The sequence below is a fragment of the Scleropages formosus genome, chromosome 17 (genome assembly GCF_900964775.1).
Source record: "Scleropages formosus chromosome 17, fSclFor1.1, whole genome shotgun sequence".
Taxonomy (NCBI): domain Eukaryota; kingdom Metazoa; phylum Chordata; class Actinopteri; order Osteoglossiformes; family Osteoglossidae; genus Scleropages; species Scleropages formosus.
Window position 1 is genome coordinate 21498223 of NC_041822.1, and position 17245 is coordinate 21515467.

Sequence of the window (17245 nt, forward strand, 5' to 3'; positions counted from 1 at the left end):
GTTCATCCAAAAGCAAAGCATTGTAGAGGATGTACAATGTACCAAATGAATTATTTTCACCAGAGTTCTAGAAGTGTGCAGAATTGGTGCAATAGGAGAAGCACTTTGATCTCTGCAATGAAAATGAATATAGTATGCAAAGACAAGTGACGGACAATACTTCCACACTCTACTGTGCCACTTTTTTTAAAGTCCTTCTGCTCAGTGTGCTTATCCTTAGCACCGTGCTAGTCTACAGAAAGGTCCCTGCCTTTTTTCCCTTCTTGTCAGTGGTTATAATGGAGATTTGTGCATTTTGTAGACGGATGGAGCATTGTGAGTGCACTTTGTAAGTGGAATTATCTATCAGGTGGAGGTTGGCCTGCAAATAACTGGTATTTTTATTTTTTTATCTTTACATTAAGCCAGAAACCCAGTGACTGAGGACAGTTTCTGTTTTTGGTTCAGCAGGTTTTACAGGATTCAACGTGTGTGTTCAAGCCCTGCGGTTAGAATAGTTGGGGCAGCCTTCATGGGACAATTTGAACCACTGTGCTGGTCAGTTGTAGATTTGCCCTCCACTAGTGTTCACATTGCTTTTAAGCCTTGGGTGCCGTTGGTTACAAAGTAACTTGGCCGCTTTAAAAGATGTAAGTGTGTAAGCAAGCAGATCACCGTATTAGTGTCTGCTGCGCTCAGAGATTCTCTGGAAGTGTGTATTTGTTCATGTCACATCTCACTCTTTGCAGTACTGTAAAAATGGCATATCCTAGAGGGGTCAGAAAGTTCAGGACTGTGTGTGAGAGAGAGAGAGAGTGTGTGTGTGTGTGTGTGTGTGTGTGTGTGTGTGTGAGTGAGAGAGAGAGAGAGAGAGAGAGAGAGAGAGGCATAAATTTCTGAACCTTCTGACCGTCTTGTGTTCCAGCATAGTAAATGTCATTGAGATTAATATAAGGCAACATTCTGAGCTTGAAATATTTAATATAGATAACATTTTTATAATTTAGCTGAGCAACGCAACAAAAGTTGCACCTTACGGAACCTCATGCCCACATTTTTAAATATGATCTGGCAAAAGAGTTTAGCATGTGTTAATTTTCTCATGAATATGATTCATGTTTATTGCTATTTTAATTTGTGATGCCTGTTTGTTTCGACGCTACAGCGTTAATTTTCACTGTGAAGTGTTACCGCACGTACACATTGATGTATTTTTATGGTTTTTTTTGGCTTCCATATACATAAAATGCCATAACAATGGTTTTGTTTACAGTCAAAACGCTACTACCGATAACGTGAATTTTAACTTAATTTTGTCTTATGCTTCTTTGATAAATTTGTATAGCTTATGTGCTTTTCCTCTTGCAAATGCAGCATGCGCTTTACTTTCAGTCTGTCTGTTCTCTAAGGAGTTACCGGTTTTTGTCATTATTGGGAGTTTCGCCAGTATTTTTTTTTTTTTTTTTCCTTCCCCCCCCCCTCCGTTCCTCATCTGAGTTGCGTGTGATGCCGGATTTTACAGGTATCACTTTCCTGAGGTGTTGCTTGACAGTTTTTTGTACTCTTGGCCAGATTGCTCTGAGCTCTCCTATGGACTCTGTAACAGCACTTGATGCATCTGGGCTATTAACCGTCATTTATTTTCACACATTTGAGTGCTGATTCTCCCCTTACCACTCCATATCCTCACATTTCACAGACCCCCAGCATTAGTACCGTTTCACCCCACAAATAACCTTTTTGAGGTCTGCCGTTTGGTGCATTCTTTTAAGGGTAATGCATTTAGTGACCACTTGTTTTTGATATTACTTTTCCAGGTGGAGGGTGGAAATGTTTTTAATTTTAACCAAAGACCCGACCCAAAAGAAAAGTGTTGTATAGCTTTCTGTTAGGGTTGTGTTTCAAGGCAAGTTTCATCGAGAGTCCACTCTGTACAGTCTGTTTGAAGGTGATCCCAAAAACTCTCAGCTGGAGTCAGTAATATGTTTCATCCTTTGTGTGGTCAGTGGAAGTGGCCTGTAAAGCCCTGTGTCAGATTGGTTTGCGCATCCCTGGCTGGTTGTGCGAACTGAGACCGAGCTCTACCCAAACTGTCTGACGGACGTGCTTCCCAAACACTTACGTGGGTCACACCTAAAAAGCTTGTATTTTTATCTCCCGAGACAGCAGATTCACTGTTTTTAAAGCTCTGTTTAGCAGATCACAACTGTCACCTCACTTCAGCCTGTTCTGTAGCCACCGACTCAAGCAGCTTTTGTCTGGTTTTATTTTAGCTATTAATGCTCATGTGCATGTTTCCCGTCCAAAGAGTGAAGGCAGCAAGGAGGAATCTGATATGACCACTTTTTTTTTTTTTTTTTTTTTTTTTTTTTTTTTTTTTTTTTTTTTTTTTTTTGCGCCCCCCCCCCATTTTCTTAATGAATTGGATAGGTGCCATATTTGGTTTTGAAAATATGGTGATTAGGGGATATAAGGCATGAAACTGAGATGAGCACACACAATTATTCACATTGTGAAGTCAGGTAACTGTCTCCTCAAGGAACGTCAGTAAGAGTACTTATGCAAACATAAGTAAATTGTTTTACTATGTATACATATGTTTGTGTACATGTCTGTGTAAATATAATGTTCCTTTCCTTCCCACTGCCAGGATTCTTTACTAAGAGTTTTTTTTGTTTGGTTTTTTTTTTTTTTTTTTTTTTTTGAAATTAAGGGTACCGAATTCTTAGTACAGTTGAACCTTCCGTGTCAGTGACGACTCCAGGTGTGGTGTTCAGCCTTGGGTGTCCTTGGTGTTCAAGTGTTATTGACACTCCCTGTGTCATTTCCTCATAAGATAAGCAGTGAACGTGGAATTGGACCTCTGATTTTCCTTTATTATGCAGTGAAGAGTGTTGCCGTTGAATGACTGTACCGTCTGTACTTGAGAGGTGCTGATGGGTACCGGTGTCAGTGGCGTGTTAAGCGGAGTTACTAGGCTGTTCAAAATACCAATGACACTTTGGGGAAGTTTCCTTTGAATCAAGGTTTCCTTATCCTCCTCCTGTCCCCCGTTAGCTGCAAACTTAACACAGATTCTAGCTTTGTTCGGAAATGTATGTTCCAAAGTGTGTTTGTAACCCCCCCCCCCCCCCCCCCCCTTTTTTAGGGACTCAGCTATAAAAAAGGCCTCAAGTCATTGGGTTTTTAGGGAATTTTTACCCTTGAATGGTGCTTTCAGACTGGTCAGGTTTATTTATTGATTTTATATATATAAATAAATATATGAACATATACCCACATATATAGTATACATGTGCCCATGCGTGCATACACAGACTATTTGGTAGGTTGGGTACAACTTGTAATGCTTCTAATTTACCTATATTTACTAATGCCACCATGTTCATAACCCAACTGAATTCAACACTCAATTGTTTTCACTCTTTGTTCAAAACTTCACAGAAAGGAGGCTGGATGCTTAGAGGCCTGAGATGCATATGAACTAAAAGGTTTACAGGGATGGCTGTCGGACTATTTATTTCAAATTACAGCTTGCCCTATTTTTTTAACTGACTAACTTCAGGTAGTTTATGAACACTGAGTCAAAAAAAATTGTGAAGTCTTCCGTTTGCTTTTGAATGAAACATTTTCCACTGTGTATGATATAAAGCAATAACTTTTTTATTTTGTTTTTTGAAAAGCAGTATCTACATAACAGTCGACATCAAACTAAGGCTGCCACGTCTCTATACAAATGGAAGCAGTTAAGAGGGGGCTTTTGGATTTAATTCGAACGGGGGATTTAATATATTGATTTATTTTTATACGTTCTTGTGAATGTTTGGACAGGTTGAGTGAACATGCTTTACGGTACAGCTTTTAAATTTCGTGGCCTCTGCTGTCAGTATCACCACCAATCCCTCCCCCGGGCGCCCATGGCTTTAGGTGAAAAGAAACTGGCAGAACCGCAGTAGGAGCTCCTGTCCAGTCCAATGCCAGGATCATTGAAATAGAGCTTAAAAGCTGTACCTCCGTCTGTGTCAAATTCTAAAGGGAAGGTGAGCAGAACCTGCAATTAGAGAACAGTTGAGTTGAGCTCCACCCCCCCCGTCCCCATCCCTCGCATCATGTTGTCCTGTACCACTCAGTGGAGCAGACCTGAGATGGAACCTGAGCACTTAATATTAATTCCTGCCTTTTATTATTACTATGTTTTAAACTATTTTAAATGGTCTGAAGCATTAGCCTCTGAAACTCAAGTTAGTTTTTTTTTTTTTTTTTTTTTTTTTTCCCCCCCCCCTCCCCTTACTGTGCTTTCCTTCGTGGGACAACAAAACGTAGAACTCAGGGTTTAATAGAACTAAGATCTAGCCACTTTTTTGGCATGCACTCCTTGTCAAAAAATGAAACATGCACTTCTCTCCTGCTGGGGAACCACAGTCCTCAGACCAGTGTTTATCCGTTTTCTGCCTCAAGGGTCTCGACCCGCATTTTCTTCCCCCCTTGTTCTGTGATGTGCAACAAGAAGGGGTCGTTGCTAAGGAAAGGTGTGGGGGTGGGGGGGATTCTTTGGTCCCTTACACAGGTGTCTGCCCACCTCCCTCTAGTCCACTGTAACTACAACCTCACAACCCAACTGTGAACCTCAGAACTCTACTGTTTTTATATGACTGAAGTAAATGAAGCTAGCTAGAGCTGATGCTGAAACTATTAACTTGCCATTTATGAATTTATTTTATAGCATGAAATATGAGATATATTTATTCAAATTATATATATATTTTACCCATAATCATTCTGTGCTGCTTTATATTTTGTTCTTAAGCTTGTAAATTGCTTTTTTATGATACAAAGAAATGTCAATGGAAACAATTGCGTTTGTTTGTAAAATAAAGATGCTGATTTGGCAATGCTGTGGGGTCTTGTTTTTTTGTGTTTTTTGTCTCAACAATTTAAAAAAAAAAAAAAAAAGCAATGCATTTACCACCCACACTAAAATGAGATTCCTTTGTCATCCCCAGTAGAGATGCTGCCTACTTGGGGCTTGACACAGAACCTAAAGCTTAAAATTGTCTGACCCGTTAACCGCGTTACGAGTTGTGGTACCATAAGCTTGCACAGAACTTCAGCACATATAATAGTCTATATGCATTGTAACTCCACACCAACAAAGGAGCACCGAAAATAGAACACAACACAAACGTCACAGTTCCATAAGTAACAGGCTTATGTTGAGATGGAAGGGGATGCTGCAGGTGTGAGTCCTTGAGCAGGGTTCGTGTAGCTCTTCAGAAGCTGTGCCATTATAGCGTGTGAAGTTAAACTGAAATGGAATCTTATAAACGCTTAGAATTTTTTTTTTTTTTTAAAATCCAGAAAAAGCATTGATCCATGTAGCTGAAGCCTCCTCAGTCAAAAGTGCTCAAGATGCGACTCCACATCATTTTCCAGTTGTCGCCATCAGAGGGCGCCATTGTATAAACATTTAATTTGAAATACCAACGATTAATTAGAAAAATAACGTTAATACTGCATGCCGTACAACGACGTCTGTCAAACTAAAGTAAATGTTTTCACTTTTGACTCAAAGTTCCAGATTTAGCCGGATCAGTGATTTGATATATGCTGCATTTTTAATTTCTGTTTTAGGATGTTTAACAATGCAATTGCCGCTTGGAAAGCAGGCTCAGCTAAATAAAGCTTAACAACAGTAACATTGAAACGGGTGGTGCTTTGAGGAAATTATGCTTAAATCTACCCTTGGGCATATATGAGCTTTCGCTTTCTCTCTCTCTCACATATGTTTCCATGTTTATTGTAGGTCGTGTTGTAACTCCATGGGTCAGTAATGGGGATTATGAGACATAAGATGCGATTCAAATGGACGAATAAATGTACATATAAAGCAGGAACTGCGTTATGTCAATTATAATGAGAGTGGGGAACAGTGCTGAGGGACACTTCACTTGTAACCTCAAGGTTGTTGGCTTGAATCCCACTCCCTTCTCTACTCCAGAGTTCTCGAGCTAACATCAATCTCTATAAATGTATATATAACTGTAAGATACCAGTTAAAGCACATTAATGTCTATATTGCTATATACATTTTTCTACTATCACGCTTTATTTCGTGTCGCCTTAGACGAGCACCTGCGTACTCAGGGGAAATTAGCATAAGACCCGCATTATCTTCTCCGTGATTGGCTGATATTTACATGGGCGTGTCCTGATCAAAAAAGCGGCGAATGATTGGTGCCTCTGTCTGTCCTTCATGTGGACCGTAGGTACCTGTGACACTTCCTCCTGTAGCTCCGCGGCTGCCGTGTTTAGCAGTGTGTTCGGTGTGTGTTCGCGGTACAATTGCGGAGTGTTTTGATGCACTGGCCAAGCAGTGTGCGCGCTCGTTGAGGAATCGACCCCGGCTTGGGATATACTGTTTTTAATGTGACTCACAGAGACTGTGTGTGTGTGTGTGTAACCCTGCTTGCGCACTCCGGAATACCGCCTCATTTTCAAGCGCCAGATCAATCGAGCCGATCGGATCCGATCTGATACAGCAGCGGTTCCGGACAGGTAAGCGCTCGCTCTTTTTCACTCATTTCTGCTGAGAATGATTTGGTGAAATATGAAATGATCCCTGAAGGATCTTTTTGATGCGCTCGGATCTCCCGTAGCGGCGGGTTGTTGAACTTGCGTCATTAGTGTCACTAATGGAAACACTGCGCTGATACAATGTATCGGCTTACAGCGCGCGATGCGGCACCTTCATCCGTTGCATTATGGGTTCAGTAGTAGTCGGTTGTGTGACGGCGGGGTGGGGGGCACCGGCGGGTGCGACCTGTGTGTGAAGGAGAATCTGAGGATGGAGTGAAGGGGGAGAGCTCAGTATCCCAGCCTTGATTTGGTCTTATCATCATCATCATCATCATCAGGCTGTTCTTGATCCACACACACACCCTGACTGCGGGCTGCTGCTCCTTGCGTTCTGTCAGGTACGCAGCGTAATCGGGATCCCCCAACGGATTTTATTTCACACATTTCTGAACATATTATTATTATTATTATTATTATTATTATTACATTTAGTAAAAAAAAAAAAATCTGAGCAGCCATCTTTATATTGATCATGTGTATCCAGAGATGGTGGAAAATGGAGGCTGCACCTGTGTGTGTGTGTGTGTGTGTGTGTGTGTGTGTGTGTGTGTGTGTGTGTGTGTGTGTGTGTGTGTCTCTCTCTCTCCCCCCCTCCGTTAGCCTGGAGAGGAGGGGAGAGAGAGGAAAGGTCATAGTGAAGACACGGCGATGAGTGAATTACAATTTTATTAACCAGGGTCTTTTCGAGATGAAACACTGCAGCTTCGCTCTGCCAACACCTGTCTTGCACAGAATCTTTTCTTAATATCTTCTTCTTGCTGATAATTTCTTATTTGTATGAGCAGGTGCATGAATATAATACATTTATTATTTAGGTGCACTACCCATGTTATAATTATGTAGCATTTTAATCTTTAAAAAAAAAAAAAAATCTTTCACTGCACTATCTGGAAACATTTGTTTGAAGTGGTTACCTGTGACTGTTCCGTATCTGGTTGTATTTCCTACAAAGTCTCATAAATCTCAATGATTGTGATAAAAGAAGGATTGTTGTAAAAGTCATAAGGGCCAGAGTGCAGTTTTATGGCTTTGAATCTTCTTCGAGATTTTAGTTTCATTTCTTAGACATGAGCGTGGGGGTGAGTGTGTGCATGTGTGTGTGTGTGTGTGTGGGGGGGGGGGGTTGTGACTCCAACTGTAAATAAAAGAAGCGCGCAGGGAGGTGTGTGCGGCAGGTTCATGGACACAGGTGACCCGGAAGGGCTATAAACTCCGCTCAAACCTACAGACTCTCCACCTGGCACAGCAGTCCAGTCGAGGAGCGGAACGCGCTAGAAAGGACGGAAAGTAAAGTAGAAGAACCGGAAAGGGTGCTTCGGCTGCGCCTGAACCGGATCCTTCTTTGGAGGAACACATCCTAGCCGTGTTATAATGACACGTTTCCCACCCGTCGTTCCGCTCAAAGCGACAGCTCCGAATTACAGGCATCAGCAGCCTTGCCTGCCTTCTTTTAGAATAAATTGACAGACTTGAAAAAATAACTAGGCTACTAACCTCATTTGGATGGAGAAGGGAGGCAAAAAGAATAAAAGGCTGCAAACATTTTTTCTTTTCTAGGTAGGATGTGTCTTTGTCTTCCGGTTTGATGCTGATCATTTACCCGACACTTTTCTTCAAAACGACCTACAATGTTACAACTATTTACCCATTTGTGTAGTTGGGTCGTTTTTACTGGAGCAAAATACCTTGTTCAAGGGCACTACATCTGGAGGTGGGTGTCGAACCTGCAACTTTTGGGTCCAAAAGCAGTATCTCTAACCACTACTCTCCCAGTTGTCCCCTGATTAACCAGTACAGTGACTGGTCATCTTAATAAGAGGTAAATCTGGATATTAGTGTCAGATTTACATAATATAGGGGCGGCACGGTGGCACAGCGAGTAGCACTGCTGTCTCACGGCGCCTGGGTGGGGTGAGTGGATGTGGGTTTGATCCCCACTCAGTCTGCGTGGAGTTTGCATGTTCTCCTTGTGTCTGTGTGGGTTTTCTCTGGGTGCTCTGGTTTCTTCCCACAGTCCAAAGACATGCTGGTTAGGTTCCCCACAGTGTGTTCCACTGATTTATGGATGAGTGACCCACTGTAAGTAGTGTATCTAGCAGCGTAAGTCACCTTGGTGAAAAAGGTGTGTGGGCTGATAACACCATGATAGAGTTCATTGGAAGTCGCTTTGAAGAAAAAGCATCTGGTAAATAAATAAATGAACATGTAACATATAAGAATCACCAGTTTTCAGTTGCAGTGATTTGTTTCTCGCTGTTTTCAGCTCATGTTACATTGGCTCTTTTCAGAATGTTTTGTCTAATGTGGAGTTGCACTGCAGTCCTGCAGAGGAGGAACCTGCAGTCAGTAGTGCTCTGCGTCCAGTTAGTCTCGTTTCACCGTGGTAATGTTTTACCGTGCTGCATACACAGGTAAATAGGTGTAAATAGTTCAGCTTACAAACCCGACATTGCAAATTGCTGTGGGCGAAGGTGCCCGTGAAATGAAACGAAGACATATAAAGCAGCCTGTAGCAGAATAAATGTGGCCTGTTGCTGCTCTAAGAGAGGCCCTTCTGTTGTACTGCTGAGAGAAGTGCGTTGGTGAAATATCCAGTTTTCCAGTTGCTTTAGAAAATGTTTTTTATTTGATATTTGTAAGAGGATGCAATCGCACCTGTGTAGCGTATGGCCCCCCTTTAAACTTCATTGTGCACGTGGGGATAACGCAGGGGAGAACTCTGCGGAGTCCGGCAAGCGCTTCCGGGTTCTGTGGTAAAGGTACGTTATCAAACGTTGTAAATAATGTGTGTCTTTTCAGATGAGATGAAGATACTTACAGGCTGTAGAGCTGTAATCCCGTACTCTGTCATCCTGGAAACGTCGGGTGAAACTGAAGGGTAGCTTCCCCAACCAGTCTCACGGCTTTGTTCCAGCCCGCAGCAAATTGATCTCGATGTCACACACTGATCACAGACCTGTGAGTGTTTAGCTCCAGGATTTTTTTTTTTTTTTTTTTTTTAAAAAAATATACATTTACATTTATGTATACATTTATAAAAGCTGATGCTTTTCTCCAAAGCAGCTTACAATGTTAAGATACTTACAATTATTCATCCATTTAGACCGCTGACAAGTTTTTATTGGTAGCATTGTGGTTACAGTTTCTGCCTTTGGACCCAAAGGTCGCAGGTTCAAATCCCACCTCTGGTTGTAGTACCCTTGAGCAAGGTATTTACTCTAAATTGCTCCAGTAAAAAAAAAAAAAAAAAGAAAAAACCCAACTGTGTGAATGGGTAAATAAGCATAAGTAGATAAATGTAAAAATTGATTAAATTTATATTGATTAAAATATTACTTTTCTGTCTCATTTCTTGTAAGATGGGGGGGATCAGATACACACTGTACGTGTTAATAATTACACTAATGGGCAAGTCGGACACATCAGTGCGGAGCTGACATAACCCACGAGCTCAGTTGTGAAATATTAATAATAACGCTGATCATTACACATCGCTGATCGGCAACATTTGGATGATGCCACACTGAATCTCAAACTTGACACATAGTGCTCCTCCGAGAGAAACGCGGAAGGAATCCAGTCGACGCTGGCGCGACATACAGGCAGGAGCAGCTCGAGTGGACCGCTTGATTTTTAAAATATGCATGAGATGCTTACTTGCGTTTTGAATTATGCAGAATATGTAGTTATGGTTATGCTGAGATGTCGGCTAATGCAGAAGGAAGTCCCGGGATTCTCTGGGCCTGACTCACTGATTCGGCTGGATCCCGGTCAGGAGGAGCTCCTCCGCGCTGCTGCTCCTCTCCCTTGTCGTTTGCAGTTGGAACACGTGGGTTTCTCTCCCTCCCGCCCCACATTTCTCACATTTTTTCAGCTGTCATCTCTGGAATGTCTCCGATCGGAACCTCGACGGACATGCAGGGCCAAGGCTTCTACAATCGAGGCTTTTGTCTCCCGAATAATTGCTCTCTGATGCGGTTTCCCGCCCCCCGCCCCCCTCCACGCCGCCGGTACGTCTCGTGCAGGAAAGCTGTTGCTGCGAAAATCTTGCTCGGTGCTGGCAGTTGGGCGCCGGCAGTGTGAAGAATCGCACCTTTCGCTCGTTCCTCCGCGTTCCCCAGCTGCACAATTTGTTCTGCTCTATTGCTGCTGCGAGTCGCATTTCCTCCCCTGTAAATATTGAGTACTGTGCAAAAGTTTTAGGCACTTGGTCGGGGGAAAAAAGCTGTAAAGTGAGAATGCTTCCAAAAATAATGCTCTTAATAAACTTCCTACAAACTAAGCTTAGTAACCATCCATCATCAACAACCACTTCTCCCCGGCGGGGTCGCGGTGGGTTTGGCCGGGTTCCGCTCTCTGGAGGGTCTGGGGTTCGAGTCCCGCTTGGGGTGCCTTGCGATGCACTGGCGTCCCATCCTGGGTGTGTCCCTTCCCCCTCTGGGCTTGCACCCTGTGTTGCTGGGTTAGGCTTTGGTTCGCTGCAACCGCAGCTGCTTGGGACGAGCGGTTTCAGCCTATGTGTGTGTGTGTGTATGTCTGTATGTGTATGTCTGTATACTTTTTTCTTTAACGACATACCCTTACTGTAATACTGTAACTTTTTGCAAAAGCAATGCTTGGAAATGTAAAATATACTCTTTCCCACTGACACTAATGCAGAAGACATTAACTAACCGTCTAAAACAAATATTTTTGTGAAACATCTAAGTGCCCAAGACTTTTGCACGGGACTGTGTTCAGGGCTCACGGACGCACAAATTTACAGCGCACTGGGTGCACAGGTTCCACTCCTGAATCGAGCGTCTCATTAAGGAATATTTTCCAGGAATATGCTGATATTGACAGGGGGCGCGGTGGCGAAGTGGGTTGGACCACAGTCCTGCTCTCCGGTGGGTCTGGGGTTCGAGTCCCACTTGGGGTGCCTTGCGATGGACTGGCATCCCGTCCTGGGTGTGTCCCCTCCCCCTCTGGCCTTACGCCCTGTGTTGCCAGGTAGGCTCTGGTTCCCCGTGACCCCTTATGGGACAAGCGGTTCAGAAAGTGTGTGTGTGTGTGTGTGCTGATATTGGCTGTATGGCTGCAACGCATCAGATTCAGTGATCGAAGTAATGAAACCGTCTACAATTAAACATTTATCTTTATGCTGCATGGCAGTGGCCGCTGCCTCTTCATACACTTTCTGTGTTCGGTCCACATATAAATAGAACAGGGACCAAAAATTTGTCCTTTTGTGGCGCACAATTACTGGCTCCACAAGAGTCACCGGACACAGTGGGTCTCCTGCTTTTGTTCGCACTGCATTTATGTTATTGATTTACTTCTTTATTAATGTTTGTTGCCTACAGAAGCTTGTCAGCATTTGTGTTCTTGGCCCGGTGCCCCCCTCCCCGTTCTCCTTTGTTGAAAGCTGACGTTGTTTTAATGTGATGAGCGGGGGCACATGTGGGGTAATTAATGGAGAGCTGCAGATCCCCATTGGGAGGAAAAGGAAGATGGGGACAGGTGTAGTCATCACAGCGGCCTCATCTGGAGGCAGTTTCTATTTCTACCTGGACCACCCAGCCTCCGCCGCAGCGTCACATCCATTATCATCTGTAATATGGGGTACAAAGGTGGAACGAAAAGAATCCAGGTACAAAACCTTCACGCAGCTACTCCTGTAATGTAAATGTTTATTAAAAAATGTTTTATATATTTACATTTATTTATTTAGCAGACGCTTCTTGGGCAAAGCGACTTCCAATCAACTCTGTGTAGTGTTATGAGCCCACACACTTTATTCACCGTGGTGACTTACACTGCTAGATACTAGATACTGTCACTCACACACTATGGGGAACCTGAACAGCATGTCTTTGGACTGTGGGAGGAAACCAGAGCACCCAAAGACTTCCACTGCTAGACACACTACTTACACTGGGTCACTCATCCATACATCAGTGGAACACACTCTCTCTGTCATTCACACACTATGGAGAACCTGAACAGCATGTCTTTGGATGGTGGGAGGAAACCAGAGCACCCAGAGGAAACCGACATGGGGAGAACATGCAAACCCCACACAGACTAAGTGGGGATCGAACCCATGTCCTCTCACACCACCTGTGTTGTATAAAAAATGAGAAATATATGTATAAAAAATGAGGAATATGACTAGGAATAGTCAATATTCAGATTTTATGCAACTACTCATCTGATGAACATTACTTGATACAGTGGAAAGAAACCAACTGCACTTAGCAATCGCACGTCTGCAATTATGTCTCTTTCTGACAATTCTAATGCACACATTGTATTTTCTATGAGATGTACGTCGCTTTGGTGAAAAACGTCTGCTAAATGAATAAATGTAGATGTCAACATAAATCCCTGCTCGTGCTCCAGTACCTTTGTTCTGACCTAACTGTGCAGCGTATACCAGTAAGTAAAAAATTGCAAGTAGCTCATTGCACAAGCTGCACGTTTTAAGTTGCTTTGGACAAAGGTGTCGGCGAAATAAACGCAAGTGTGCAAACAACATATTTCACAAAACGCTGTGTCTTTGGGGTGACGGGTAAAAAAAAGAAGGACTTGTTCAGTTATGAGTCAGCGGGGAGTGTTTACATAAACTCTTTATTAACATAATTTGAAATAATCTGCGTGACCTTTTGGACTGAACATATGAAAAATACTGGATTCTGGCCAGGTTTAAATTTTTAATCCCCTACTTGCAGGCTATTTCTGGTCTGGCATTTTGAAGAGCAGTGATTTATTTTAATTTTTATTCATAAAAGGAAAGCTGTACGGCGCAAGAAATACGGCCTCAGTCAGAAAGTTTAGGCCTATAATTTGTCTTGTCTGCTAATTGCTAGTTTCCTACTTTGAAAATCGTGCTTGTCAGCACTTTCTTCTCAGTCGGATGCACTCCGTGATGCTCACTTTGTCCTTTTTGTCATTATAGATCTCATCTCAAAAGCTCAGACTGCTTTTTTTATATGGGAGGTGGGTGTGTTCGCTGACTCGGTTAATTCACCATCTAAACATACGTCTCAGGAAATTGAAACAGTGTAATGAATGTATCTCTAATAATAAAGCGTTAATGTTTAAATGTACATTATTTGCGTAGCTGACGCTTCTTTCCATAGCGGCTTGCATTTTTAAGCTACTGGTAATGACCTGTTAATACAGCTGGGTAATTTTTGCTGGAGCAGTTTAGGGTAAGTATTGATCAAAGGGTACTGAAGTAGGAGGTGGGATTTGAACCTGTGTCCTTTGGGTGTAAGACAGAAGCTTTAACAACTATGCCACCTGCTGCAGTGGGTTTGACCGTGTCCTGCCCTCCGGTGAGTCTGGAGTTCAAGTCCCGCTTGGGGTGCCTTGCGATGGACTGGCGTCCCGTCCTGGGTGTGTCCCCTCCCCCTCCAGCCTTACTACCTGTGTTGCCGGGTAGGCTCCGGCTCCCCGTGACCCCGTATGGGACTAGCGGTTTCAGATGGTGTGTGTGTGTGTGTGTGTGTGTGTGTGTGTGTGTGTGTGTGTGTGTGTGTGCGCCACCTGCTGCCTGTACAAATTAATCTTTGTCTAGTATTTACCAACCCTAAGTGTTAATTTTTGGGTCATTCTCTGTGGCTTCCTTGGGTTGTTACCCTCTGCTCCTAGCGAGAGGTGGACAGATCGCGACGTCGCGACACCCGCGCGTTTCATTCGCCAGCTCCCCAACCTTCGCCGTTGCTGGCGTGCCGGTACGTGTGCCTGCGCCTGCCGTTGCCGGGCGAGCACAAAGGGGAGCGCAGATGTCTCTTCCCGCCCGGGGCTAGGAAAAAAAGGAGGGAATGGAGATCACTGGGGACTGCAGTCCTGATGGGATGTGCCCTTGCTGGAGGACTGTAGAAACAGAGCATCAGATCACAGAAGCCCAGTGGATAAACATCCCTAGTTGTTCTCCCTGAACACCAGATGTTTCTCTACTGCACGGTACGGAGGCTCGTCGTCTCCTTCACCGCCCTTCAACGAGACGGTGTGGTACAAGACAAACGAAACGCTTCGTTCCACGATTACAGGTGGCCCGCGGCTTACGATGGGGTACCATTCCGACGACCTCCTGGGTCGACCTCATCGTAAGTCGCAAACCCCCATTTACTGTGTTGTGCAAGGCTAAGGATATATAAACTGTTAACATGCACGAATGCCACGTCGTGCAATTTGCATAAATGTTTTTCACTAATTTCACACATTGTTCATGTTAAAGCAACACACGCGCGCACACACACTGTCTGAAACCGCTTGTCCCAAGCGGGGTCGCGGCAAGCCGGAGCCTAACCCGGCAACACAGGATGCTAGGCTGGAGGGGGAGGGGACGCACCCAGGACAGGACGCCAGTCCATCGCAAGGAACCCCCAGCGGGACTCGAACCTCAGACCCACCAGAGAGCAGGCCCAGGCCAAACCCACTGCGCCACAACACCCGCCGCGTTTAAAGAATAGTGATAGATAACAACTGCAGTACCATGTTTTCATGTGGCATCTGTGACATTTTCACTTTCATTTCTGAACCTGTTTTCTTTTGCTTTTTCTCATGTGAACCAGAACACACGTTTTTTTTCTTGCTACCTATTGTTTTTTTTTTTTTAAATTTAAAAAAAAAAAAAAAAAAAAGGTAGAAATTACAATCCATTGCGTAAATAAGGTTTCTGTAAATGAAAATCAGTCGCTAATAGACACACTGACCGAGTCGATGAGAAATATGGTGCTGGGCATCATCTTTAGACTCTACGACCAGACGTCGGGCCTCGAAAACAATATAATAAGGTTGATGGGACATCCAGCCCATTGAAGTCTGGATGGTTGTAAGTCACATGTGTCTTAAGTCGACGACCACCTGTATTTCTTAGGCGCTCTGAGGAACCCGTGGGGGGAGATGGTCGGAGATGTGATTTCTGGAAGACAGAATGTGTGAAATCTCACAAATTCTCACTTAGTCCTCAACACTAGTTATTTTAGTGCAATATAATCCAAGCAGTTGGTCCGGCTTCTCTGTAGGGAGAACGTGCGAGTCGAGCATTATTTATTTACATCTTGTGCCCCAGGCGCGGTACTGACTTTAAATACATGCTGTGAATTTACATATTTAAACACGCACCGAAAATACACTGGATATAATGCACACCGTCTCTGATGTTAATGTACTTTACGAACCTCAGTTTGATCATCTCAGGGATGGTTCGTTGTTATAGAAACCAAGATTTAAATGTGGGTTTTTAGTGTCATGCGCTTTTATGTCGTCGTCGTTTTATTAACATATTTTTTTGCAAAGCTCATTTATACTTAAATGTTTTACTAAAGCATTTTAGGGCCTTTTTTTTTTTAAGGTTACTGTCACTTGCCCCATTCTGGGACTTGAACCCTAACCCTTCCGTTGGATACTGTGGTTACATTAATGGTTGTTTCGCTGTATGTGTGATTTGCATACATTTTCATAGTTGGGCAGGTAGAATCATTCCCATACCTGTCTGGTAGACAGTGGATTAGGGTAAAATATTAAGAAACTTGATGCAAAACATTAACTATCATAGTAATAAAGAAACAGTGTGACGTCAGTAATCGTATCATCCGCGTTTTTGATTAATGAGAATTGTTGTTTCACTAGAAAGCATTAGAATTTGTAAAAAACAGAGCAAATCTGCCCCAGTATCTCCTGGTTTTTGGACATTTTTTTTTTTTTTTTTTGTGTTTGAGCCTTGTAAATACACTTCCTTTTACTCTCTCACCTTGATTAGAGTTAACAAATGAACTGTGAACAACAAATGTTTGTCCTCAGTTCCTACCCTTTAAAGCACATTTTAAATTTAAAGAAATATATATTTATTTTTTTTTTTCCCCCCCTTTCCAATGTGCTCCAAAATTAGACTGGTTCAAAATTTGATGGTACAGGTAAAATGGAAAAAATGTACCAGTCCTTTAGACAATCAGACACAAAAATTATTGTCAATTACTTGAAACAGAACTGTGGGCTTCAGATCCAACCTCCTGCTGCAGTACCCTTGGTCAAAGAACTTACCCTGAATTACTACAATAAGAATACCCAGCTGTATTAATGAATGTCATTCTGAGTAACTTAACATCTTAAGCCATTTTGGAGAAAACTTTCTGCTAAAAAATATAAATAAGAGCAAAGACACGCAGACGGTACACAGATGGAAAGAGGCAGGGATGCAGGAGACCTGGCAGAGACCAGAATTAGACATTACGTGTGCATGGGCAGTCAGCAAAGGTAGTAGCAGAGCGGTCGTTATGAGGGAGGATGTATGAACCCAGGTTTTTGACATTGAAAAAATCTCCTGTTACTGGTTAGTCCATCATTCCCAGGTGATGCTGCAGATTGGTGTTAACGTTACATTGAATCTTCAGCATTGTCTGGAAGGCTGCGGTTCCACGTTCAGGAAGTCAGACCAGAAGGTGTCTTCAATGTATTAAGGGATCGCGCTGCACCGATTTCCTTGGAAGGGCCACCCCATGATGTTGGAGAACAGATTATGGCCAGCAGTTAAGCCTGAGGTTTAAGCGGAAGAACGTGGGTTCCATCCTTATTATGGGATCGTTTACTAACTCTTTGTCCTTGTAAAGTAGTTGTGGAGTCGTGGGGATTTGGTGAT

General features: G+C 43.2%; 1 protein-coding gene across 1 annotated transcript in view; it reads left to right on the top strand.

The window, feature by feature from the left end:
- The first annotated feature begins 6439 nt into the window (after positions 1–6439).
- Positions 6440–17245, top strand: part of ralgps1 (Ral GEF with PH domain and SH3 binding motif 1) — a 147903-nt gene continuing 137097 nt past the window's right edge. The window contains exon 1 of the mRNA XM_029259572.1: positions 6440–6534. The gene's annotated coding sequence lies outside the window, so the exon portion shown is untranslated. The remainder of the gene's footprint in view (positions 6535–17245) is intronic.